At 41.9% G+C, this 27,808-nt stretch overlaps 1 long non-coding RNA gene across 1 annotated transcript; it reads left to right on the top strand.

Moving 5' to 3' along the window:
• Nucleotides 1-27,808, top strand: LOC144022946 (uncharacterized). The gene is made up of 4 exons (XR_013284444.1): nucleotides 1-197; nucleotides 8,672-8,933; nucleotides 25,671-25,761; nucleotides 26,873-27,808. It is a non-coding gene; the product is annotated as an uncharacterized LOC144022946 (long non-coding RNA).

Genomic DNA, 27,808 nt, shown 5'->3' with positions numbered 1-27,808 from the left:
CCGTCCAGTAATTTTTTTCATGTTGCTTGGCTTCTCCGCACTGAAAAGACTGAAAACACACAGTCAGAACAGGACTGATCATGGATGACTTTCTTCACTGGCAGTGACCTCCATTGAGATAAGGAGGACTTTTACAAGCAAGTTATCGATGCTTTTATTCAAAAGTTGCGGCGCATAGACTTCATTTATAAGTAAAGGTAAGACGATAACATTTAAGTTGTTTTGTTTTTCTATGCTACAGTTTGTATATTGTTATGGAACAAATTCTGATACTAATTTTTAATCAAAACACGTTAAATGTTGCCAATCAAATGATGACTAAGCTGTAGGTTCAATTATTTGTAAATCTGACTGTGCCTCACCAGACATGAACCTCACCGCACGTCACTCACTGCACCATACCATTACGAGTACGCTATCATAAAAGGAGTGAATTAGTGTAGCTCTGGGACGGACTGTCGGACTGGAAGAGTGCATACTGTTGACCTCTGAATGTGAGCCTCATGCAATAGAGCTACTTCTCTTAGGATTGGACAGATGTGTGTCAAGCAGTTTTCCTTGTGCCCCTTGTACGGACTAAACTAGTCATCATGAAATTTGGTGGTGGACAGAGAACCAACACAATTCCAAAAGTTCATACTTTCCTATTCACTTAACGAGTGACCTTCTGACTCATCCAGCGATATACAAACAAACATCATTCTGAATCTCATCAAGATGAAAACTTTGAATTGATGTGGATGTTAATCAGCAGATTCCATAACAATGACTAAATGCAGCCATGTCTTTGAATCATCAAAGAAAGAAACTAATGAGGATAAAAATCATAGCTGAACACTAGCTAGTTGAACCACAAGCTTTATAAACCACTCTCTTTTTTCCGGATTAGGAAGTCAAACACATTTTGACGTATTTTCCCATTGTTCGTCAGTCGTACGAGAGCAACTTGAACTGATGACCCTGCAGTAATTTCCATAGTAAAAGGTACACTTGGAAGAGCGTAAAATAAGTAAATAAGTAAAATAAGTAAATTTACTCGAAGTATTTTCAGTGAGTATGAGAGAATTTGCCTATCCCATTAAAAAAAATAAAATAAAATAGTTTGAGGAACAAACTCATGACCTTTAGCTTCGGAGTCTGCCACTCTACCACCTGAGCTATCCCACTAAACATTGGACGTCCTATGGACATGCAGATCATGTCTATATTACGTCAGTCGAAGACCAGTTCTGAACTACTAAGCGGCGTGCAAATTAAGTCCATTTGGACCATGGACTACGTGACTTTATTGGACATCACAGGGATTTAAATATAAAGATTATTGTTATCAATACTATTTAATCAATTTAGTATTAATTTTTATGTTCTGTGATAAAACAAATGTTAACTATTTGTTTTTTGTTGTTGTTTTTTTATACACGTTTTGTAATGTTTAATTATCTAATGCAGGTATTTATGTATATTTTGGCTGGAACATGACGAAGCAGTTGTTAAATTGAGGGCGACATGCTTTAGTTTCCTCCGGGTGGTGGAGTGGTTCCGTTACTTGCCTTTGGTACAGGTGGTGTCGGTTCGCTTCCTCGCCTGGGAGACCATGTTTGTGTCATACACATAAAGTCAGGCAATAAATGAGCCTTTAAGAACAGTCTAAAATTATTTTCAATTTAATTTATTTTAATTACCTAAACCCTGGACTTGCATTACCTCTCATTTGGATGTCTTGAAAATGTAAATATGGGATGTCCAGAAGATGTTGAAAAAAAGACATCATCTGGTGTCACAGTCTGCACCTTTAGCGGACCGAGATTGGACGTACAAGAATTACCTTAAAAATACTTTGTTTCAGCCTGTCTTTGCGCAGTGGGATGCCACTCCTACTGTTTTCTTATATCCGAAAGGAGACCAAAATCGATGTCTTCGGTCTCTTGGAGTTATGGAGATTGCAGCTGACAAGAGCGATTTACTAACACACAGTAGCAGCTGCATGGCTCACGAAGTAGATTCGCTGTCACCCAACATGAAGTTATGGGTTTGTTTCTCAACCCTTGAGTGACTTTATTTTTTAATTTTTAATTTTACTCACTTCCAAGTGTAAATTTTATTCTGTTTAGAATGGGGCCAAATAGACTGTTTAGAGTAAAATTTACTCTACAGAATTATATGGATAATGTGGAAAGTTGACTTACCGACCTACTTGCATAAATACTGGTGTCAAATAAGACAAAGTACAGTATGTCAGTGCTTTTTATTAATTCTTCTGTTTATTGATTGTAATGTGTGCAAAAGCAGACACATTTTCTAACTTTAGTGCAAGGGCTTTTGTTGTCCAAAAGCAGCACCTAAGATGTAAACCCAAGAGTCAAAGTTTTACGATTTGTGTGCTGAGAAAGTCTTTTCAAGAGGTCGGAACTATAAACATGGCATTTCCTTCACAATGAAAAAAAAAAGAGAAAAGTTTTGTTAACCTCGCCCAGTTCCCAAAAATGTCTTACCAGAATGTAACTGGAAAACCACAAAAAGGTAAACACCAGGGGTGGGGGAAGCTTGGAAACTTTTCCCAGGGTTACTTCTTGAAATGTGCACCTGCATCATCTTCGCAGAGCAAAAGAAGGTGCAGCATTTATTAAATATATGGCATTGAACTGATATTGAAAACAATAATAGCTGTTGGGAGTTGTTTCTTTATTCCATTGTCTTTCTGAATCTGAAGTCCCATAGTTTGATGCCCCTGTTCACACAAATCTGACGAAAAAACACAAATATGTATATCCATCCATCCATTTTCTTGACCGCCTATTCCTCACAAGGGTCACGGGGGGTGCTGGAGACTCAGCTGGGTTCTGGGCAGGAGGCGGGGTACACCCTGAACTGGTTGCCAGCCAATCGCAGGGCACAAACACACACACACATATATATATATATATATATATATATATATATATATATATATATATATATATATGTGTGTATTCCCGGCCGGGAAGGGGACACCCGCCTCCACCCCTTGCGGGGGGAGGACGAGGGCGACCGCTCCCCCAGGACCGCGCCCCGCCGGCTGAGCGGGACGCTAAACCGCACCGCCCGCCGACGCGGGGCCGCGACTGGGGCCACCGGCGCGGGGCATTCTAAGTCTCCCAGGCTCGGGGGCCCTTTCCACGCCCGTCACGGCCCCGCAGGCGATGAGGTTTAGCGTCCTCCCCCCCTTCCCGGCAGGGCGCGGCGGTGGGGCCCGGTGGGGCCGCGGGCCGGCCTCCCCCCTCCATTCCCGGTTCGCTGGGGTGCGAAGCGGGGCTGTGGGCGCGCCGCGGCTGGGGGAGCGTTACTCCCGCCGTTTACCCGCGCTTCATTTAATTTCTTCACTTTGACATTTCCCGGGCGGTGCCCGGCGGGTCATGGGAATAATGCCGCCGGATCGTGAGTCGGCATCGTTTATGGTCGGAGTGCCACTAGTCCCTCCAAGAAGCTGGACGCCCACCCCGCGGCGCGGTGGGGGACGGACACGCCAGGCTCTTCCCGCGGATCTCCCCAGCTGTGGCGCCCGTCGCGGCCCCACGATGTGATTGATTATATATATATATATATATATATATATATATATATATATATATGGTCGAGTGGTTAGCACGTCCGCCTCCCAGTTCTGAGGAGTCGGGTTCGAGTGCAGGCTCCGGCCTTCCTGGGTGGAGTTTGCATGTTCTCCCCGTGCCCGCGTGGGTCTTCTCCGGGTACTCCAGTCTCCTCCCACATTCCAAAGACATGCATGGCAGGTTGATTGGGCGCTCCGAATTGTCCCTAGGTGTGCGTGTGAGTGTGGATGGTTGTTCGTCTCTGTGTGCCCTGTGATTGGCTGGCAACCGGTCCAGGGTGTCCCCCGCCAGCTGAGATAGGCGCCAGCACCCCCCGTGACCCTTGTGAGGAATAAGCGGTCAAGAAAATGGATGTATATATATATATATATATATATATATATATATTTCAACGTTATGTACCTTTAGTTGCACAAAGCCTTCAGTTCACGTGACATGATACAAGACCACAGTATCTCGCAGACCTCAGTTGAGCAAGGACCAGATGTGTATTTTTCACCTTGGGACCATCGATGCTAAGAGAAGATCAAGTTACAAAATATTTGGAATGTTAAAAATTTTAATGCTATTATTGTTGTTGTTTTTTTTTACATTTGTTACACAACAAATTGTGTAGACCATTGGTAGTTTAGTGGTTTGCAATACATAGCCGCCTTTTTAGCAGCTGGGGTCAGTCCCCACTCACTGTCCTGTGTTTATTAAATAGCTTTTTTTGTTCGTGACATGTAGTAAAACAAATATTCCAGTCTTATCCCAGAATTTATCAGGTCAAACTCCTGTGGATCAATTATCACTTTTTCTGACTCTTAACATCCGCCGGAGATTTATGGTTGGGGGGGACAAGAAAAGAAAGAACTCTTGTGACTTTTCTTTCCTCTTCCTCTCAAACTTGATCCCACCTTCTCTGCTCCCATACTACCTCCTATAACAGCTCTGATCTATGAAAACATGCAAACATGACACTGAGCCTATGATAAACACCAGGTCTGTATTTGGGGAGGAGAGGAAATCAACTCCAGTGCAGGATGTGACCACTAGCTTTGCCCAGATCAATCATACTCCAGCAGTCCTGCAAGTGGGTGGCAACGATATCAGGACGAGGGGGTTGGGAGGCGGACGCGCAGACTGAGAAAAGCTCTGATACAGAAGGACCTTTGCGCTGAAATTCCTCCATGGGCACAGCACCTATGAAGCGAACAGGTCTCCCAGGCAGGCGGGATGAGAATGAGCCTTCTGCAACTGGATTCCAGAATCAGTCTGGTGGGTTTACACTTTCAACTCCACCTTCCTTATCTCTCAGATTAGCTCGATAAGAGAATTATGAAGCCAGACGGACATCTAAAGCTTCCTGGGGGGTAAATGATGTGATGAGAGACAGCCCAGAAGGAGAGCGTGCCGCCTCTGAAACATTTAACCCCTCCACGCCATACACACACGTGTACTCATAAGCGCAGACCCCCAACCCAGAAACTCACTTCTTCCCTGTTCCCCTTTCTCATTAAACAGAAATAGAAGGAGGAGGAAACAAAGGAAGAGGGAAGTAGAGAAGGGGGGTTCTTACAGATATCCACACTCCTTTCACTTCCTTCCTGCGCATTCCAGGTTTTGTGACCCCACCTTCAAGGACAAAGAGCTGAAACACACTTCCCTCCTCAAAATTCACAGGTCGGCAAAGAAAGTTTATTTTTCAAGTCGCAGGACGTAAAGGGCGATAAATTATCAAGCTGTCAATTGGTCACAAAGGGTACTCAGTGCTGTGAAGGTACAAGTAGATCTTTTTTCCCCCCTCCAAGGAGCAACCTTATTGAAAAAGTGGAAAAATCTTTATAAAATCCAGATGTTTGATACCATTTGCCATTTGCAAAAACTCTTGTTATCATACACTCTACAAACAGTTGTGTCAAAAGTAACACAATTATGGATCATAAATGGACCAATCCATTTCATGGGTGTCATGGTTTGGATTGGATTTTGTTGTGTTTTGTCTTTGATGATTGCTTCAGTTGTGTTTTACTTGTGTTTCTTGTCAGTGTCTGTCTTGTTTAGTATAATCATCTACACCTGTGCTTGTCATCCCACACCCTTGTGTTGAGCCAATCAGTTCCCTCAGCCACATATGTCCTGTCCAGGAGTCACTTGTGTAATTAGTTGGTGTGTATTTAGGCCCTGTTCACACAAAAATCCATTTCAATGTATCCACACAAGTTTCTCACTGTTAGGTTTCAGAGCATGAAACTGATCACTTTTGTAACCGGGCTCCAAAGTGGAAAGATTTCAAAATGCAATGTGAACACCACATAGCAGGATAGCTACTCCTCCAGTGATGATGTAATTCTCCTGTAACTGCACTCGAACCACCACCCTGTCAACAACCATGGCGGATAGCCATGTCTTCGTCGTTTTGCGCAACCTCCTTAGCTTGTTTATGCTTTTACAGCTAAATGTTTTGCATGATGTTTTACTTGAATCACCCGGCATCATCACTTCTCCTGTGTTGTGTTGGTCTCACTGATCTGTGTATATTACTGGATAGCCAATAGCCCGTACACGCCCGTGCAAGCTGTTGAAGCAACAGGGCAGCCATCTTACTCCTCCCATCTCGCAAGCAGATAACTGTTTAAACTATTTTGAAGACCCCCTTCTCTTGTATTGCTCATTTCCTAGACCCCACTATTCAATTTGGCAGAGGCATCGTTTGAACTGCAGTTGTAATTCTTTAATAAAAAATATACAAGTTCCCTCCTATCAACATCATTAAGCATATAATATATAATATATAATAATAATAATAATATATATATATATATATATATATATATATATATATATATATATATATAAGTTGTAAAATTTCTGAAGTCCTCTTGTTTGTTTAACAAATTTAAAACATTGTAAATCTGTTTCTACTAAGTACTGTCTCGAATGTGCTTTAATTTCGATACTGTAAATGTATAGGATCATATGCCCGTGAAACGTTTCTTGGGAGGAGTAATATGGCGGCCTCACGACTTCAAAATTCTTGCCCTATCAATTATTCAAATGAGTGATTTGTCGTCTTCGCTGAAAAAAAAAAGTATTCTTTGCTGATTCTTCTTCCACGCTTTCTGTTAACTTCCTATGGCAGCGCTACAGTGCCACTCCAGACTTGGTATATATATTACAGCCGCTAAACGTCCTAGGCGTCTTGGACACTCGTATGTCTTGAGACGATTTGTACCTTAGTCTCCTGTTTGAGTCTTTGTCGGTTCATTGCCGTTTCCATGTTTTGTCATTTCCCCCCACGTCTGGCCAAATACCGGTCATGCCTTTTGAGTTTGCTTGGTTTTAGGACCTTGTTGTTTTTTTGTTGTTTCCTGTCGGCACGTTACGCACCACCTTGTTTTTGTTGAATTAATAAAACCGTTTTTGTTTGGCCTTTTTGTTTTATCTCGGCCTCCTGGTCTGCCTCCCCACTCTTGGGTCCACATCAGCCAACCTTAACAATGGGTCAATTTGACCCAACTTTCTGGGTTATTTTATATAAAATTACCCAATTTTTTGACCCAAGTAAAGGATCTGACCAATATTTCTGAGTTGTTTTACACAAAAAGACACATTTCTTGACTCAAAGTTGCATCAAATATACCCAAGTAGAGGATCGGTCCATTTTTGACCCAACTGTTTTTAGAGTTTAAATAACCATGTTTAATTCACCAGTGCTGAATTTATTTTATAATACATTATGTAATATATTTTATTAAATTAATATCATTCACACATTTACACTCAGCCTCTGGCTAACCATACTGATGTAAGATACTTGCAGGATGCCATTCAGTCTTGCATTAAAGATGACAGCGCTACCGGTTACTGTCGCCTCCTGCACTGCTCCATTGTTTCTCTGTGCTATATTTGATTTTGCACATAAGTGAAAGAGTTTTTTTTTTGTTTTGTTTTTTACATGAAAAAAAATACCTTTGATTTGCCCTCCCTATACTTCTGTCTGCTCTCTCCCATATCTGGTTCACTAAACCAAAAGTCCACATTCTCTGACACAAATACTTAAAAAAAACAAAAAAAACAAACAAACTCAGACATGCTATTCATTGAGCTGTTATTAAAGTATTCATTCCCTATTCAACCAAATTCCGACACACGCATGCATGCATGTAAGTGTATGCACACACATGCAATTTATGCAAACATGCAGGCTATCGTGCACCTTTCGACAGGCACCAACACATTAGTAATTCCAATGGGGATCGAGACATGAAAGAAAGTGTTGACTTGGGTGTTACAGTACACGTCTAGCCTCGATGTGAATACCATGGGTCAAAAAGAGGAACACAGAGGTAGGAAATTGAGAACATTTCTTGATTAAAGGCTGCTTTAACGCCTAACCTTTGACTGCAAACAGATTCAACAGTGGCCTGACAGCATGCACAACCTGTTCTGAGTCTGCGTCATAGGAATTTCCACTCTGGTTTGGAAAGAACGGATTGTAAAGGAAGATATTCAGAAACGTTATCTTACTTTGTTTGGCCAGACGTATGAGGTCAACCTGGTAGAAGAGGTTGCCAAGAAAGGTGTCATGATTGAGGTTTGGATCTTGAAACTGCAGAATGAATGTTTACATGCAGTGAATAATCTTTCAAATTTATAATCAGTGGCGAGTGAAGACATTTTAGAGTGACCATGCTGCAGTGTCACATATGCAAGCGCACGCGAGCTGAAAAATTTGGGGGTATTTTTATTATTAATTTCAATATTAAATATTATTTAATTATTTTATACCTCTGTGTAGGTATAAAATTAAAGCGGAAATATTCAGGACTGGTTGTTACGCACACACAGTAATGTAAACAGCTCCGTGGTGAGTGAAATGACAAAATCACATGCGCACAAATTTGCCAAGAAGTTGGAATTTACAGTATTAGGAACTGGCTCGAGGTTGCAACCAACAAAGTTTGCTAACCTGTGAACAGTCAGCTAGCCATTGATGTTTCTCGTACGCCCTTGCTTGAAAGTGAGGGACGAAATTCTTCCCCGTTTTCATGATGATTGCTTCAGTAGGACGACCACTTGATATTATATTCTCGCTGTAGGATTCCTGGAGCGGGCCGGAGGATCGCGGAGCACGGCCGAGAGTGCTGGAGCCTCCTCAGGCATGAAATCTGGCATTGGCCGGCCCTTTATCTCCGGGACACAAAGACGTGGACGCGACGAGCCATACATCATTGAAAAGGTCTCGTCGAAACGAATACGGGGATGCCTGTATTTGCCCGAGAGGACGTAGGGTTTGGGATATACGACCGCCCAAAGACCTCCAGGACACCGATGTCGAGTCAACCACTGACTGCAAGCCAAGTAAGCCAATTATGCGCATACACACGTTGTCAGATACGCTGCTTTACTGCCAGTTTTTTGCTATTCAAAAGGTGCACGTCCAGAAACAACGGATTGTAAAGGAAGATATCCAGAAACAACCTCTCGGAACTAACACAACTTGATTTCTCATTGTGCATGCACGAAACAAGCTGTCGACTTTCCGGTTTTTACAGAACTATATTTGCTTACAAAGACGAGCATCCTCTTGGGAGACACTCATTTATTGCGATGGTTCATTCGTGCCAACTATCCGCTGTTGGCTTTCCACCTCTCTGCAAGGAACACAGGACAAATTACACAGGAATTTAAGAACAAAGCAGTAGAACTAAGGTATTGTATAATAGATAAATATTTCAATGATTTTATTAAAGGGCTTCGGCATGCACTGCATTAATAGCTTATTATGACCGCCCGCCAAGTCAAGACGTTATAAATCAGCTTTATGTTGCTGATATATGGAAACAGTTTTATAAAACAGTTTTGTTGCAATCGATTCAGTGCCATGAGAATTAAATGTCCTGGATGAATCAGAATATTTGTCATAAGCGAGCTGTTGAAACTGCATTTCCTCTGCATGTCACACGAGACTTCGGCCGGAGACCGTATTTGTTTGTGTGTGGATAGAAAAAAGGAGTAACACGAGACTTATCGCAGTTATATGACATCAGATGGTGCATGGAGATGTGGACAAGATTCACAATGTGCTCCGGCAAGTTTAATGTCCAAAGTATGGAAGAGATGTTCATTTTATATGAACAATGGAATGCTGGATGAAAGTGTCGCCATGTACAAAGACTGTCAACCATGAGTACGGCGGATGTACTAACCCTAACCCCCCGCTTAATGAGCCGGTGTTCAACCGCAGGGGCAGACAGGACTTCTTACAACTAAAACACCCGCAACTCAACCAGAGGAAAGATAATAATGACCTTAATAACCCGGTTTATTGTTAAAGATTTGAGCCATACTGCGTTGTGAAGAATGAGGGCTTTCAGGACATGACAAAAACATCAACGCCCCCGATACAATGTGCAACTAGACTTCTGTCAGACAATCAGACAATCTGTCAGACAAGTGAGTTGTTTTAAAAACCAGGGTATTGAACAAGCCACATACACAAACACACGGTCAAAAACATAAGCGTATGTTGAGTGGAACACAGCAATAAAGTACCAGCCCGCGTTACTGATAATGGAATATGACAGGTGACATGAGTGTGATGGTCAAGTTCAACTAATTTTTTACAAGAAGAACATTGATACCCATTAAGCATACATCAACTTATTCACTGCATGTATGGGTAGTATACAGGAACTGACACTGTCCCAAAAGTAAACGTAATAGAAAGTAACTGTGATGTAACTGTTTTCGGATCATTAGTTTACATTTAGTAAGATGGCACTTTGAAAAAGATATTCATTAGTAGTTACAACTTATGAGTGGAGTATTTTATGAGGCATATATATGTTAAAACAGCATTTTAAAATACTGATTGTTACTAATTTGGTCTGTAACATGTCGGAATATTATATATGCAAAAATGTTGCTCGCTGTTTTCCAAAATAAAAGCAGATGTTTGTGAATGTGAAAATAATAAGATTTTGATTATTTTAAATTAAACAAGGTATTCAAACGATTAATGGAGTAACAAATTAATTGGACAATTGACTAACTGTTGAGTAATCAAAATAATCAAATAATTGTTGCACCGCTACGCCTACATCGAATCGAATTCTAATCCTACTGAATGGAACTGAACCTGAATCGTTCCATTTTTTTTTTGTTTAATCACACCGTCCTTGTATCGGATTGCACACCATGTATCAAGATACGTATCAAATTGTCTTGATTGGAGAGATTTACACCTCTTTTATTTATCATTATTTATCTGTGTTTATCAGTTTGTCAGATGCAACACACTTTTGGAGCGATGAGGAAACCGACTGCCTAGGTGACATGAATACAATGTCTTTTATTGACCGTAGAAAGTTAAAAGCAGAAATCATGTTTATTTGCATAATGACTTTATCTGTGCATCACGGTTTATGTACGGGATATTATAGTGGAGTAACTGCTTCTCATGCAACGGGTTATCCTGAATGTTTGAGAAACCGGAATTTTGACTGCATGTAACTGTAGTCACTGACCGCTTCATGTTGAAATAACAGGTAAGCTCTTATTTCACATTTGTTCATTTGAATCAGTGACATATGTGAATGTTGTATAAAAATTAACTCTGTAATAAAATTTAATAAATATTGTCTGCCTGTGTACCTCTTCCGCCAATTCAGATAAGACAAACTCTTGTGTCCCCTGACCCCACATCTGCTTCACGCCTTCCCAGCAGTTTGCTTATCAATTGTCCCTCAGCTCCATCATCAATCTCTCTGAGCAAATCTGTCTATACTGCCAGTTGTTTCCTCGAGTCCTGCCAGTGTATTTGTTAAGACCCTGAACCAGCTCCCCCTTTTCCTGCTGGCCCGGTTGAAGGCTAATAAAACTGTCTTGGTCAGTCATAAGACACCCTTTTGGGGGGCGGGAATACACAGAGAATCCCACAAAAGCACACAACTATGCAAGACCCATTCCCATTAGGACTGCACAATCGAATAGTTTATTGCTTCCTACATTGCAAACGAATTCCACACATTGTAGTAGTCAATAATTAGGATCTGTTGAATACCTTCAATTTTTCGCTCTTGCATATTATTCAGTATCCCAGTATAGCTTTAAGTAAAACATACTGGGTTAAGATTTTCATCCCAAAATGGGCTGGGAGTGGGGGTGTATCATGTTTGTAGTTGTTATAGTGGACACCATAGCTGTAACGTGTTGTGAACTTATAAGCTTAAGCACCACTTTTAACGTGAACATCATGCAAATCAACTTGCGATTGTGATTTGGCTAGTTAAGATCCAATAATGAACCAGAAGTCATGCATTTTATTTGTTTAGACACGCGAATATGTCATGTCTACTGCAACTATGAATGAGTTGGCAGGTTCGCTTCCTTTACACATGGAGAGTGAATTACAAAGTAGCCTTGGTCCAGAATATTGAAAAAGAATTCAAGCAAGCCAGGTAACAGCCGTAAAACTCATTCACAGCTTCCTACCATCCGGATACTCGTTGGTCATGCTAACAGGTAGCCACTAGCCACTTACGTCGGCGACTTCTGCCAGATGATACAATGACGGCCTACTTAATTAGCGGTTTCTTAGCGATTGAACATGAGTTCGGGCTAGCGTTGTGTTGATGTTGGTCGCAACTGCAATGTCAATCAACTATGATAAAGAAATCCTAAACGTCTAAAAGGGTAGTCAAGTACAACATGGGCCAACTTCAAAGTAAAAGTGAACTATGACTATTTGCATTGCCGTCAAAGTATTATGTATTTGGTGAACTTTATTTTGAAGTTAGATGTTGTAATTTGTTTTGTTACTCCAGTCTCCTCTCACATTCCAAAAAGACATGCATGGCAGGTTAATTGGGCGCTCCGAATTGTCCCTAGGTGTGCTTGTGTGTGTGGATGGTTGTTCGTCTTTGTGTGCCCTGCGATTGGCTGGCTACCAGTTCAGGGTGTACCCCGCCTAGTGCCCATAGCCAGCTGGGATAGGCTCCGGCAACCCCCGCAACCCTTGTGAGGAGCAAGTGATTCAGAGAATGGATGGATTGATGTAATTTGTTTTGTTGTTATTTCTAGCTAGCTGGCATGTCTTTGTCTCGTTAAGTGTGATCTTGTCCACTTGTGCTTGTCTACCTTTCCTCTTGTGTCAACCAATCAGTGTCCTCAGCAATGTGTGCCTTGTCCAGGTGTCCCTTGTTGTGTAATTAGGTGTGTATTTCAGTTCAGTTCTTGTTGGTCCCCATTGTTTGTTTCCCCATGTCATGCTACATTGTTCCGCCACTCTCGTCTTGCTTTCCCTTTCTGGACTTTGTTGTTTTGGATTCCCAGCCTTGTACCTTATTTTTGCCTCCTCATTTTTGTTGATTAAAATCCCTTTTCGGACTTCATTCCTCTGCCTCTTCACTTGCCTACCTGCACTTGGGTCCTCCACCATACCTCATTTGTAACAGGATCAATGATGATCCGTTGCACCACTACTGTTAATAGACAGAAATAGGGGAAACATTTTTGGTAATACACTTTAATGCAAAATTAAAATGAATTAGATTAAATAAAGTCAAAGTCAACTTTGTTGTCAGCTCCTTTACATGTATTAGACATACCATACAAAGCTATCGAAATTCTGTTCCTCGCATTCCCAGGTGTGCGCAAGACTAAAAACACTCGACAAACAACAGGCACAGTTAAAAACATCCATACATCCATTTTCTTGACCGCTTATTCCCCACAAGGGTCGCGGGGGGTGCTGGTGTCTATCTCAGCTGGCTATGGGCAGTAGGCGGGGTACACCCTGGACTGGTTGCCAGCCAATCGCAGGGCACACAGAGACGAACAACAATCCACACTCACAAGCACACCTAGGGACAATTCGGAGCGCCCAAAACAGTAGTATGAAAATAAAATAAAATAAAAAGCTCATACGTAAGGTGCCTTTTCTTGACGTAGTTATGGACAAGTGGTAAGTTAGAGATGGCAAGTTCAAAACACACAGTTACAGTGTAGCAGAACATACAGGAGTATATAAAGTGTTTGAGGCATCTTGAGGTATATTTTGGAACAAGTGGTTGTAAGAGATATTGGTCAACAACAGCAATCAATATGGCCACCGAGCCGAAGACATTCCATCGGTAGTGTGCCAATCGCGTAACGCAAGTACTGTACAATCCAACAAAAGTGTGTAAATGGGGCGGATATGGTAGTGGAGACGTGCTAGCTCCCTATCATTCTGGTGGGTGGAGCTGATGGTGGAGAGCGTCGAGTGTTCAGAATTGTGACAGCCTGGTGGGAAAAGATGTTGGTGAGTTGGTGGTGCGTGCCTGGAGGATCCTGTACCTCTTCCCAGAAGGCAGGAGACCGAACAAGTTGTGTGCAGGCTGGCTTGTGTCTCTCACAATTGTGCCGCTTTCTGGATGCAGCAGGTGTCATAAGTTTTTCAGGGAGGGGAGTGGTGCACCGATGATTTTTCCAGCCGTGTTCACGATGCGCTGCAGGTTTTTCCTGTTGTAGTTAGAGGATGCTCTCAAAGGTTTCTCTGTAGAATGTGGTCATGATTGGTGGTGGAGCACTTGCCCATTTGAGCTTGCATAGGACGTAGAGGCTTTCTTTGCCGATGATGCGGTGTTGGTAGACCAGGAGCGCTCCTCACTAGTGTGCACACCCAGGAATTTGGTGCTAGTTGCTCTCTCCACAGCAGCACCATCGATGGTTAGTGGGGGGTGTCGAATGTGACCTCTGAAAGTTGATGATGATCACTTTGCTCTTGCTGTCGTTCATAACCACGTGATCAGTAGGTCGACCTCTTTCCAGTAGTGAGTCTCGTCGCTCTTGGTGATGAGACCCACCAGAGTTGAATCAGCCGCAAACTTAACCAGGTGATTAGTGCTGTAGGTTGTTGTGCAGTCATGTGTGAGAAGGGTGAGGAGCAGAGGACTGAGCACACATCCTTGGGGGGTGGGGACCTGTGCTCAGTTATGCTTCTTGAGATGTTGCTGCTCAAGCGCACTACTTGTGTCCTCTGTGTGAGGAAATCTAGCAGCAGTCTGTCAAGTTTGCAGATGAGCTGTTGTGGTATCATGGTTATGAATGCAGAACTGTCTATGAAGAGCATTCTCGCATATGCGTCCTTTTTGCCCAGGTGAGTGAGGGCAGGGTGGAGGACAGAGCAGATTGCGTCCTCTGTGGATTGAAGGCTGGATATAATGTGACATCATGGTTACCAGTGGGTTGGAAGCGGGGAGGGTCTGCTGCTCCTGGAGCTTCTTCTTGAGGCAACTTTTTTTAGGAAAAAGGTCCTGCAACTCCATTCTCAGTTGGCTGATGATGGTGTGGTCTTTCCTCACCTTGAGCTTCTCTGCCTGCAGCGCCAATACCAGCTGCCTGTTGTTCTCTTGAAGAGTCGTCAGGATTCTGACTGACGCCATTCTACGTAATGACCACGACGACGATAGGGTTAATTCTGTGCAAAGCATTAGGAGGCCCACCCTCCCCGAACCGTGCTGCCGGGCAAACTGTGAACACCAGGGAGAGCACCTCACAGGGGGCCCAGGGAACAGCCAAGACGCAACCGCCACTAAGCAGACAACAGAGGGACATAGGTACCCACACCTGGCCACGGGGGACAGCATCCAGAAAGTTAACAAACAAGCATGCAGTGACACCAAGTATTAATGCCTAGTGCCCATTCGAAGGGGATCTTGAGGAGTTGGTGAGTGGAGGATGTCATTTGATTGGCATGCTCGATGCCGCTGGCAGCAACTGGGTTCCTGACTATAAAAAAAACAAAACAATGAGTTACAAAATACCAAATACAGAAGCAGCAATATAAGTTATGACAATGTGGTCGCTCTCGTGGAGGACCAGCCAGTGTGTCCTACAGCAACATGGACATAAAAGTCGCCTCCATAATTGGAGACGACGGCCTCAGTGGCGTTATGGCCGAAAAAGAAGGTGACATAGACATGGTGCAACGTAAGTGTATTTATTATAAAAAGGAAAAATTAATAATCCAAAACAACCTAGCGAAGTGTGTAACAATAATTAATCTGTAGCTTGATGGTCCTGGCGAGGGGCCGTCACGGCCAGTGGACCCAGTTCCAGAGCCAGCTGAGGACCCTGCAGAGGAGGACCATAGACTCAATCGACAACCTCGCACATGAGTTAAGAGGAATAAGAGAGGTTTTGTCGGAACTGACGCAATTAATTAAGGAATGTTTGAAAAAATAAATATTGCCTGCTTTGTCACATGCAGACGTCTCACCACATCCTCTAGAATTCTTGAAGCCACTTATTCCGTGTGTCGAGGAGGTAAAGGGGGGTTCATGTCACATGAACGGGTGGCAGGTCAGGGGGGAGTGGGATGACGTGGCGCAGCGCCACATTATGCAGGACACAGCATGCCAATATTATGCGGCATACTTTTTGGGGCGTCTAGGCACCGCCACCTACAGTTTAGCACGGCGATATCGCGCTCCACCACAAAGCGTGTATGAGCATGCATGCTGTTGTAGTCCCTCCTCAGTGCCCTGTGGGTTCAAGAAGGGGGTCAGCAGCCACCGTCGAAGAGGATACCCACTGTCTCCTGTTAACACGAGCCGTGATTGAATAATCATGTTAGGGAATGTTTCAAAGGAATTGTATTTACTCACCCAGGAGCCACCCACCGCAGCCCGAGTCGTGTGTAGATCCAGGCCAGTGTGCAACTACATTCGTGAACATCATGTGAGCGTCACAAATGACCTGTGTATTGATACTATGTGCTTGTTTTCTGTTCACATACACATATTCATTCACAGATGGCACCCTTATAGCAATATGAGTACATTCGATTGCACCGATTACATAAGGGAAACCGGACAATGCTGCAAATTGCTGTTTGATGTTCGCCTGCTCATTCTCCGTATAGAGAATACAATAAAATTCTTATTTCCTGACATCAAGCTCCATATAAATCTTGTACCAGACTGTAGTTTATTTGCTACTTTCTGTCTTCATTGTATTATGGCATTTATATAGATTCATTTTTTGTTAAAGTCGGCCGGGTGGGTGAAGGTACTGGAAGCGCATGATGAGGTAACGCGGCATGTGTGTCCCCATTAGTTGGCATTATGTTCAACTCTCGTTATGTTACATTGGGTGATTATATTGAGAGATGACAGGCATTTGACGTTGTGGAGTAATTCACGTGCCTCCTGCCCCGCGTGCTTGGGGCATCAGTGCATATGTGTTTGAGTCATCAACGTAAACTATGCACAGCTGTGTGTGTCGCTGTTTTCCCACGTCTCCAGAATTGTCATTTTGCATACGGTAGGTCCAGACTTGACGTGGCAGTGCGTAAAGTTTCACATTCAGTTTCTTTTCTATAAATACCACCTGTGGCGCAGAAATGTTCGTACGTAGAGTTTTGGCCTCATTTTGATCATATGCAAGTTTTATAAATGAGGCCCCAGGTGGTCTGCCATTAGGCATACTGTCTAGAGCACTATACAGCTCATTTATAGTAAGCGGGCATTTTGAATGCCTATGTTCAGTAGATAACTGAGGTATATTTAAGCTACTAAGGAATGCCTGAATATGCTCAGGGTTAGGTTTATTAATTTCCGAGTATAGATTACAATAATAGTTATTAAAAAAAAATATGATTAATTTCTTCTGGTGATTGTGTGCACTTACCATTTTTCCCTTTAATAGCCGTTATAAGAGATTTTTCCCGATTGCGTTGAAGTAGGTTTGCAATAAATTTTCCTGATTTATATTCAAAGTTATTGTATCTCAATTGTTATATTATAAACTCTCTTTTTGGATAATATATCGTCTAACTGTATTTTTTTATTTTGTAATTCAGTCCGTATTTGGTTATTTGGAATTGTTTCATATTCATCTGTTGTTTAATTTTATCTTCCAAGTCCAAGGCCCAATCTGTCAAGTTTGCAGATGAGCTGTTGTGGTATCACGGTAATGAATGCTGGTCTCATTTTTCTACCTCCAAACCAGCAGCATGATGAATGCAATTTAAAAGAGACAGTAAAACACTACTATTGGTCAAAGTCGTCCGTTAAAGTTAATTAGAAAATATATGGGGGGCTGATTGAATAGGTCACCGGGGTGTGATCATGGAGAGAAGCTGCAGGCGAGCCGAAGACAGTCGTCCGATGAGGGGCGGTGACTCACACACATTCCTTGGACTGAGACCTGGTCTATGTAAACGACTTCAATGGGAGCACATGATTCATCCCATGTCGTCTTGAAAGCAATAAGTGAATACATTTTGGTCAGCTACCATATCTGAAGCTTGATGAGAACTTGATTGATTGTCCTGGAAATATGTAGGGAAAACTTTTTGTTTGTAATTAGTTTGTGTGGTAATCTATGATTGTTATTAAAAGTTTCAAGTGAACATTTTTAGTTAAGTCTCATTTGTAGATTGAAGTGGAAGACATTTGCAAAACAGATCATGACTGAAACTAAGAAAAACAAACAAAACCCAACTAATCCTAAACCATGATGTAAGTTTAAAAAAAAACAAAACAAACATCCCTACTATTAAGCAATTATTGAATGAATTAATGTCGATGTAAAAAATATATTTTAGCTATATTATATTACATTACATTATACTGTATAGCTAAATGTATTTTTTTATCTATTAATGTATAAATATAAAAAGGAACGATATGAGGTGAAAAACTGCTGAATAAATGCAGCAAATATTACTGGACTCTTCATGACAAATGCTCGGTGGGTCTGATTAAAGAACGCGTGTGTAGGAGGGGGGGGAGGCACGCCCCAACACATGGCTCACAATCCATGTTATGCACAAGAGAACATCACAACATTTTATCCAGCTTTTAGTCATCTGATATGTTTTAGTATTACGCACCAGTTATTTATTTATTGCATTGAACCAGAGCAAACTGCTGTATGCATCCCATGATAAACCATATATATTCTTACCATGTTTGTCCGTTATGGTTGCAAATCTTTGTGGGTCTGTGGGCTAATATTTACATAAAAGCAACAAGTGCAGCCATTCAGCAATAATAAACTTACTTGAGCACAAGTAAGTAACAAGTAAGCATTACCATAATTATCAGTTTTGAACAATGAAATGTGGAAAATATTGTTGTAGAAGTTCTGTGTCTGTGGGAATAAGTAAGTTTCAGGAAATGTGTTACATAGTTATTACTACCTCTCAGTGTTGGCAGCCAGCCGTGTAATCAGTCCGTTTCTTTATCATGTCTCTGGCTTCCTACAACTCAGCGCCAACACAATCACACATTCCCAGACTCACACACACGCAAACATTGACACTGATATCGGAAGAAAGTTTGTACTCCGAGCCAAAGGATTTAAGCCACTTCCAGGAGAGGCCATGTGTTTTCTCGCGTTGCTTATGAGATCATCATGTTTTAGTCCAAGTTAAAGGGACAGGAAGTATACTCTCTGGTTATCTTGTTATGAAGTACCAATCATATCAATATATTTAACAAAATAAAAATAAAGCGATTGATGAGCACATAGGTATAAATTATCATGTTATGCATAGAAGGAAGTCTTCATACTGCGAAACAAGAAGCACATAAACGGGGCGAACTAGTCTTGTATGATTTTTATGGGGATCTTGGGCATATCCTTCACTTTAATTAGGATGTGGAGTGCGGAGGTATTTTTTACAGGAAACAAAATATGGAACCCCTGCTGTCTGCCTCGGGCTTACAGCTCCTGAGTCAAAAAATAAAAAGCTAGAAGACTCTGTAACCAAAGTAAAGGAAGATAATGCAGGTCAGATGCACACTAACTCTCACCAAAGAACACAAACACATGCAGAGTTCCACTTCATGTGGATTGAGGGTAACATTTGGGCACAAAATGGAAACAAAAATAAAGTTTTAAAGGTCCCCTCATATGAAATGTTCACTTTTGTTTTTTTTTTGGCAAAAGAGTCCCCAAGTCCCCAAAACTGTGAAATAAACGACCCATGTTTCCCTTTCCTATGGGCGTTTGTATCACATTAGCTCAAACAGCACTCTCAAATGGGCTGTTTTAGCAGGTCGGTTTTATACGTCACTAACCCCGCCTTTTTTGGTTTTATACGTCACTAGCTCAGCGCAAACTCCACCCTCACAATTTTCAACCCCTCCCCCCCGGCGGAGCAAACAAACAGCAGCAGCAGCAAGAGGACAGCATGGTCCACAATTTCGCGACCCCGTATCTCCAGCCAGAAGGGTTGTGGAGGGCCGGCACCGACGCCGTTGGAAAGCCAAGATCGAGCCGGTTCTGGGGATGAGTTCATTTACCCCGTAGGACTTTTTGGTTCGACCTCTACGGGGGTGTCAATCCCAATAGCTGCAGCCGGAAAATGTGCATCGTGAGGAGGGTTAGCAGCCCTGACAGTTTGTGGCAAACATTTAACTGACGACTGCTTCAGAAATTTGGGACAATACAAATGTGGATTAGCAGAACATCTTATCCCGGGATCGGTACCAACTAATGAAACTAATGAGCCAATATTACTTCAGGTGCAGACCTGAAGACTGTTTGTTTGTAAACAGGAGCACACGGAAAAGATGGTACTTGGCCACGCCCAATTCATTTTGTGGCCAAAAACACGGAAGTCTGGCGAGCCTTGGCCACACCCACCAAAATCTGCTCATTTGATGCTAGGCTAACAGTAGACCTTCCTCATTGAGACTGCAACTCTACAACAAGATACAATTTCGTGAACATTTCTTTTGATACAGTATTAGGGCGTTCAGAGGATGATTGGTGTAATTGCTGCAAAGATCATATCAGGGGATCTTTAACAACAAGCATACCCTATAAAGAACAACGGCAACTTGTGGCCGTAAAAAACTAAACAAAAAAAACCCAGCATATACATCCATCCATTTTCTTGACCGCTTATTCCTCACAAGGGTCGCGGGGGCTGCTGGCGCCTATCTCAGCTGGCTCTGGGCAGTAGGCGGGGGACACCCTGGACTGGTTGCCAACCAATCGCAGGGCACACAGAGACCAACAACCATCCACACTCACACACACACCTAGGGACAATCCGGAGCGCCCAATTAACCTGCCATGCATGTCTTTGGAATGTGGGAGGAGACCGGAGTACCCGGAGAAGACCCACGCGGGCACGGGGAGAACATGCAAACTCCACCCAGGAAGGTCCGAGCCTGGACTCGAACCGGAGACCTCAGAACTGGGAAGCGGACGTGCTAACCACTCGACTACCGTGCCGCCCTCAGCATATACAGTCATACAAAAAAAGGGAATATCTTTGAACATGACTGTTCAATCACTGTGGTAGTTTACGACGTGCAATATTTTCTGGGCAGCATAGCCCCAAAATAAATCAAATTAAAAGCAATTCCACAACGCATTCTGAGGACTGGTCTTAGAATTCTTCACTCTTCCTGTCACTGTGGCTCAAGCAAAGAGAACCTTTTCAATGCTCAAGTTAATAAAAAACTATACCTGAGGTCAACACTGTGCAAGGAATGTTTAACTAGATTCAGCATCATACACAGACCCGTCACCAGAAAGAAATTGTAGGGGGGGCATTACCTTTTTTTGGGGGGGGGCACACTTCATCAACCTAAATTTAATGTTCATCAGGTTGAACAGCGGCATTGTGACAACTGCAAAAGTGCTCAGAAATATTTTCTGTCACTTAAAAGCGGAAATCTGAAATCTAAAAGACAAACTGAAAAAAATGTGTAGTTCATTTTGCATTTATTCAACTCAAAAGTTCATTTGAAACAAATCCACTCTTCACTTCTATAAACAACTATGTCCGAATGAATGACTCTGTGACCCAGCCCCTTCTATCTGGAATTGGCTAGCAGTTGCCTTCATTTGCGTGTTGGATTAGGGATGTACGATATGGACAAAATGTCCTTTCATTTTTGCCAGACATCTCTATTCTTTGATCTTTGACTCAGCATGAGACTTCACATCATTTTACTTTTTTTATGGTGCCTTCTGTATTTTGTGTTATTTTATTTCTATACTTATACAGATTTCTTTTTTAGTATTAATTTTATTTGCGTGTATACTTATCTACTTATATTTACTCTAATTAATTTTATTTTGTTTCACTTGTGTCTACTAAAAGACTAATTTCTATTCCATGCACAGCACTTTGTATGCAGCAATTGATGTTTTAAAGTGATTTAGAAATAAGGTTGAGTTATGTCGATGATATACAGAAACAACATATGGGTTCAGTAAAAGACTAAGCAGAATATCAATCCAAAAGGATGTGTAAAGTGCTGTTTTTTTAATTAGAACTTAGTGACAGTCATCAACATGAACAAACTTGGCAATAAAAAAAACTCACATTGTACTGCAACTGCTTTAGTGATAAATAATTTTATGCTCCTTAGTTGTTGTTGTGTATGTGTGACTGCTTGGGTCTGTTAACCGCATACTGTGTATTGCTACAATTCATCCGTGCTGTGTGGCTTGACTAATTAAAAGAAAAGTTTGCCACTCACTTGTAAACGTAACCAGTGGACTCAGGATTCCCAGTGATGTCAACTGTGTCATCCTGGATCGAGGTTTGGCGTTTGGTGGCTCCCATTAAAGCGGCACGACTTGCTCACTGCTCAGTCTTTGTCCCAGCGCCAGCCGGCAAATGCGCACTATCTACCCGGAAGTAGATTTGGCTAAGGCACGTCTGCAGAGCGTGCGTCTCCCCCCCCACCCCACTCCAGCCCTCGTGATCCGGATTGTAATTGGCTAGCCTTAGTTGTCAATCAAAGCCAAACTTGAAAGGAGGTATGTGGTTGGCTGGCACGCCATGCTTTACTTAAAACAGAAGGAGCAAGTTTACATGACTGATAGGACGAATAGTTGGTGAGTCATCTTGCTAGGGCGGGCACGGCTGACTGACAAGGCGGGCACGGACCCCCAAGGCCCGCCCATGGCGACGGGTCCGATCATACACATCAGCATACAGTTGGGGGCACAGATCATACAAGGCCATCACGGATGATTTTGCATCAACTAATGCAAGGCTGACATTTGCACAATTTTGTGGCACGAATTGGCACGACTCGAGTCGTGCTACCGCGCGAAATAGTCGTGAAGTGTGCGTAAACCCGTCGTGACTGAGTGCCATTACGGGGCAAAATTTCACGACAAAATTTTGCGACCGGGTTGTGAACTACGCGCAAACTGTTCGTGAACTCGTCGGGACGATGCGGGAAGGATGCGTGGCAGTGCGCGCCATGCCACGACTGTCACGATGTGCCACGAATAGGGGTCGGGGAGGCCCCCTGTTTATATGGAGTGCCCAAGTCGGCACGACACCGTCCGAATTACGCGAACTCGTCGTGCAAATGCAGGAAGTGCGTAAACTATGCGCGAACTATGTGTGAACTCGTCGTGCCAATGTGGACACAAATGGTCCCGCATTCGTGAACTATGCGTGAAGAGTGCAGGAACCTCCCAGTTCGTGCCCCAAAATGGCACAACAAGATCGTGGCCACAAGTCGTGCATGTGTCAGCATTGCATAAGACTAGAAAGAAAAACTTGTGAAAAATGTAAAGCTACTTCTGTCCCATTGATTTCTAAAAACATTAATATCAAGAATTAAAAGCATATGACGTGGATAATTTAAAAATATATTTTAAAAAAAATATTTCAAGCGAAATAACAATTGTAAACATTTTAAAAGAGACATACTGTGCTTAATTACCCCCCACAATTTAAAGCAGTCCGTAGATGTCTTTAATAAACGGCCTCTGACCGTCTTTGGTCAAAACACACAAATGATAAATAATTACAGTACACTTAACATCCACTTGCAACACTGGATGAAATGACTCAGTTTGAAGGAGTCGTCTTTGTTATGGCATTGCAAGGGAGACTGCTATTATTAGCCTAGAGTGTAAAGGAAAACAGCAAAAGCCCTTAAAGACGTGGAAAAAAAGCTCAGAAGATTTACTTGGTTGTTGTACTTTGCGGTCAGTCACTCCAGGGACCCAAATATTTGTATACAAGTAGTTCAAAACTCAATTTTCCATCATATGTCTTCTTTAATTAAACAAGTGTGGCTGATTCTAATATGAAAATGAAGCACTTTTTTTTTTTTTTCAACTCTTGAGCCTGTGTACTTCTCTCAAGAAGAAATGTAGAACATTGGCGTGTGTACACGGTGACGGGACAAGTTGGGCATAAACGTCTCAGTGTATGTTTACACAACCTAATGCACAAGTTCAAAGGTGAAGGGGAAAGGGGATTTTAATGTTTCCGGGTTTATTTATTCAGCCTAGTATCTGGCTCAAGACTAATTCCCAACTCCCCCACCTCTCGCTACCCTCACCCCAGCCAACCCAACTTCTTGCCCTCCTGTAGGGGTTCCCACCTCAAATGACATTGCCCAGGATGTGATTGTTGAAGAGCATAATGTGAGCTGTGTACAAAAAAAAAGGAGCTATAACTTCCATCCACATGTTTTCTGGGACAAGTGCACAGTAGTATATAAGGGTAATAAATCAGCAAACAGCCTGCCACTAATTTTTGTGCAGAGGAAAAGCGGGTTCTGTTATTGATTTCAAATGTAGCTTTCTTTGGAAGCATAGATTACAAGGTTTAATGATAGCTTATTTCATTTTGAAATCAATTTACAAAGGAAGTATGTGTGTGAAATTCTGCATTGCATGGTGCCGTATGTTCAAAAATGTACGCCGGTCTCATTCTCAGCAGATGTTCAATACACGATTGAATGTACACAAACACATAGACACGCCATAAAATTGCGTTGGGTTGGCAGAAACAGCATGCCAAACTTTAATTGTTGTTCCTATGAGGCTAGTGAATCATAAATAGTTGAGCCATTTTATTTGGCCAACTTGCTGTTAGTGGATAGTGTTGGCACTCTGGCCAGAGGCTCATAAACTTGACATCTGTAAATTCATGAATTTATGGACACAGATGAATGGAGGCAATGCCCCACTCTGCTATTTTCTTCTGAACTGCTTTCTCAACAACTGAACATTTTTTTGCACAGGCTTCACATTCGAAAGGATGTGATGTTATATTTACAGAGGCAAATTTAAAAAATGTCTTAGTGGAATGTTGCATCCAGACTAAACAGAAAGGTCTCCAGCACAGATGCACTGAAGTTGAGTTTGAGTCCAAGGTCTGACGCCAAAATGTCATGACAGTCTGTATATAGTGGCTATCAAGGGGCTCTCTTCTTCAGACAGGAACAAACCATTGCTTCATGCATGAGAGATGATACTATATTTGAAGAGGCCAAGTGAAACTGAGTGCGGGTACGTATTATGTGAAGTCTGCAGGTGTTTTGTGTGCTGTACTTGAAACCATTGGAAATTCTGATATGGTTTGTCTGTGTTATTCACCAACAAATTACACAATTACACAACAATGACTAGTGGCCTGCAACTGGAAATCTTTTTTTTGTATTAATTTGACATAATCTGGCAAGCCATAAAACAAATTTTATATATAAATTACAAATTTGGTGAGCTCAGTAGTCGACCTGTTGAGATGGTACATCGTGAGACTTATTGTCATCCCATCATACTGTCATGTTTCTGTTTTGGGTGGTTGAGTTTTAGTTTAATTTTGGGTGTTTGTTTTGTCTCCCCTAGTCTCGTCACTGTTAACCTCGTCCACCTGCGTGTGTCTTCCCTTCCCCGTGTGTGTGGCTAATTGGTTTCTACTGCCTGCTGTGTCTCCCAGGTGTGTCCTGCAGGTGTCTCATTAGTGTTGGTATAAGGGAGTGGTGATTGTGGGAGCATTGTATGTAGTACCTCATACTGTTGTCCTGATGTAAGGTGCTTTGCTTTGGAAGTACATCTGCTAACAAGTCCAGTGTATCCACGTTCCGTCCAGTTTATCCACGTTCAGTATAGTCTCCATGCTATGTCTCCACACCTGACCAAGTCGTTCCACGTTCCTGCCAGTCAAAGTTATTGTCATTCCTCTTCCTGCCTGTTTTCTCCATCTTTGGGTCCATCCACACCCCCTCATAACACATACTATGTCAAGCAAAAATGGTCAGATGAATGTGTGATATGAATTGAATTCAGATGTATAACGGAACATATGGTGTTCCACAGGGTTCAGTTCTGGGACATCTGCTGTTCATTGTATCTGCTGCCCCTGGGTGCCATCATAAGGAAACAGTGGTGTTTTTTTTTAAATCTAGAGGTGAGTTGAGTGATGGGAATCAGCGTCCTAACAGCATGATTTGCAATCCCAAGTTGAACAATTTTAGACCAGCATAACTAGCTGTCTAGCAAAACTAAAGCAAAACTAGCATGGAGATGGGGAATCGAAGAAGAAAACACTTTTTGAATTCAAGGTGCCGAGAGCAGGATTCAATGAAAAGGCTACTCTCCCTATGCATGTTGTTCACCCGTAAAACCTATACCTAAAAATACATTTTATTTCCCAATAAAGAAGGGTTCGGTAAATGTGCATAGGAAACTGGTGGGGTTCAGTACCTCCAACAAGATAAAGAACTGCTGCCTTAATCAATTAATTTTCTACTGCTTATGCTGAGACAGCCAGACAGTTGTGGGATCCATTCTTTATACTGCCCTCATCGTCAATTTTGGCATACATGACTTACTTTAGTTTAATCATAGTTCAATAACATTAAAAAAAAAAAAGCTTCAGGTAGCAGAATAATTAAAATGGTTTTAAAATACATATACACAACTCCAGAAAAAAATAAAAGATCAATGTAAAATTATCAGTTAGTGCCAACAACTTTAAGATTTAAACTGAAATGTTTGTCGTTTTCTGTAGAAGTTGAAATGATTGCAACACAAGCACACCAAACAGTATTTGCACCAAAGTCAACATAATTAGTAAGCACCATTAATGCAATTTGTGTGGGTTTAGACTTTTTTTGTCACTTCTAATACATGTCTTTTCCTTGTTACATTTAGATATTCAGAAAGTAAAAGTACTTGTCATTTGAATCATTAAAAATAAGTGGACTGGTCTAATACCCAATGACATAATGTACCGACTAAATCTGTAATGAATGTTTGGTTTCATCCCCCCCAAAAGTCCTTCACTTCTTTTTAAAATTCTGGAAAGTGAAGGGGGGAAATATGCCTCACATTTTTCTTTCTGAGTTATGACTGGTTTGTCACTTTGCTTATTATAAAGACAGGAGTAGTGAATGTTAGCCGCTTGTGTCCTGATTTCAAATAAAACATGTTGGCTGAAGGCTTGGAAACAAAGTAATTGCTTTCCCAATCTCATTTTCTTAATTTCACCCTCACTCGTCTCCCTTTTCCCATTGTAGGAGAAGTGCCAGTCACAGGACACCCTGCTGGCTGCACGGAGGGTTGCCTTGCTATGACAGATGAAGAACAGGCTTTTGGCTATTTCCACATCATCATCCCCTCCTCCTCCCTTCCCTGATGACTCATACCAAACTTGATCTATGAAACGGTTTATGGCTTACCAATTAAAAACAGTTATACAATTTCAGGTAAGTAATTGCTATTTCTAAATCTGAACTACCTTTACTATCATATTCAGCAACTTTGCGATCTGTTTTCTAACGGTTTCTCCATTCGGTTGCGAATCAACAGCAAACAAATGGTGAAAGAAATGTGAAGTATAGGAGAGGACATTTACACGATAAAAAAAAGTCGGACACGTTACTGTGCTTCAAAACATGACTCACACCCAAAATTTCTATTCTTTTTGTGTCAAAACCCTTCACGAACAAGTTTCAAATCACCTCGAATGGGTGTCTCATAAAACATCTGACAAAAAACACATCGTAGTCCAACAAATTAAAAATAAAATTTGGTCAAGATAATAAATGGAGTGCACAATAGCTGATCAAATATAAACTAAACTTCATGTCAATTGTGCATATAAAGCTACGCACCACTGAAAATTAATTGTCCTTCATTCGGTTAGGCAGTGTGTAAACAAAAGTGTAAATATGTGTGGCATCTATTTCCCTGAAAACAAGTTAAAGCCAATCAATTGTCAAAATAATGACACCCTTCTTTAAGTTTTGAGCAGTTCACATCATCACTATGACGTAACGCATGCTATAACATGCCGCACTGTTCATTTTTACTTGTTTCCTTGACTATTTTGGTATAAAAATGTCATCATCAAGTAATGATGCCATAATTTAGATAGAACTCCTAGCCACCGTCAAGAAAGAAGGGGGAAGCTGAAGATTCTAAATTGATATTTTTTATTTATTTATGTATTT

This window comes from Festucalex cinctus, chromosome 7 (genome assembly GCF_051991245.1).
Source record: "Festucalex cinctus isolate MCC-2025b chromosome 7, RoL_Fcin_1.0, whole genome shotgun sequence".
In the NCBI taxonomy this organism is placed as follows: Eukaryota; Metazoa; Chordata; class Actinopteri; order Syngnathiformes; family Syngnathidae; genus Festucalex; species Festucalex cinctus.
The sequence above is the reverse complement of the archived record's forward strand: the minus strand, read 5'-3'. Positions and strand labels throughout refer to the sequence as shown.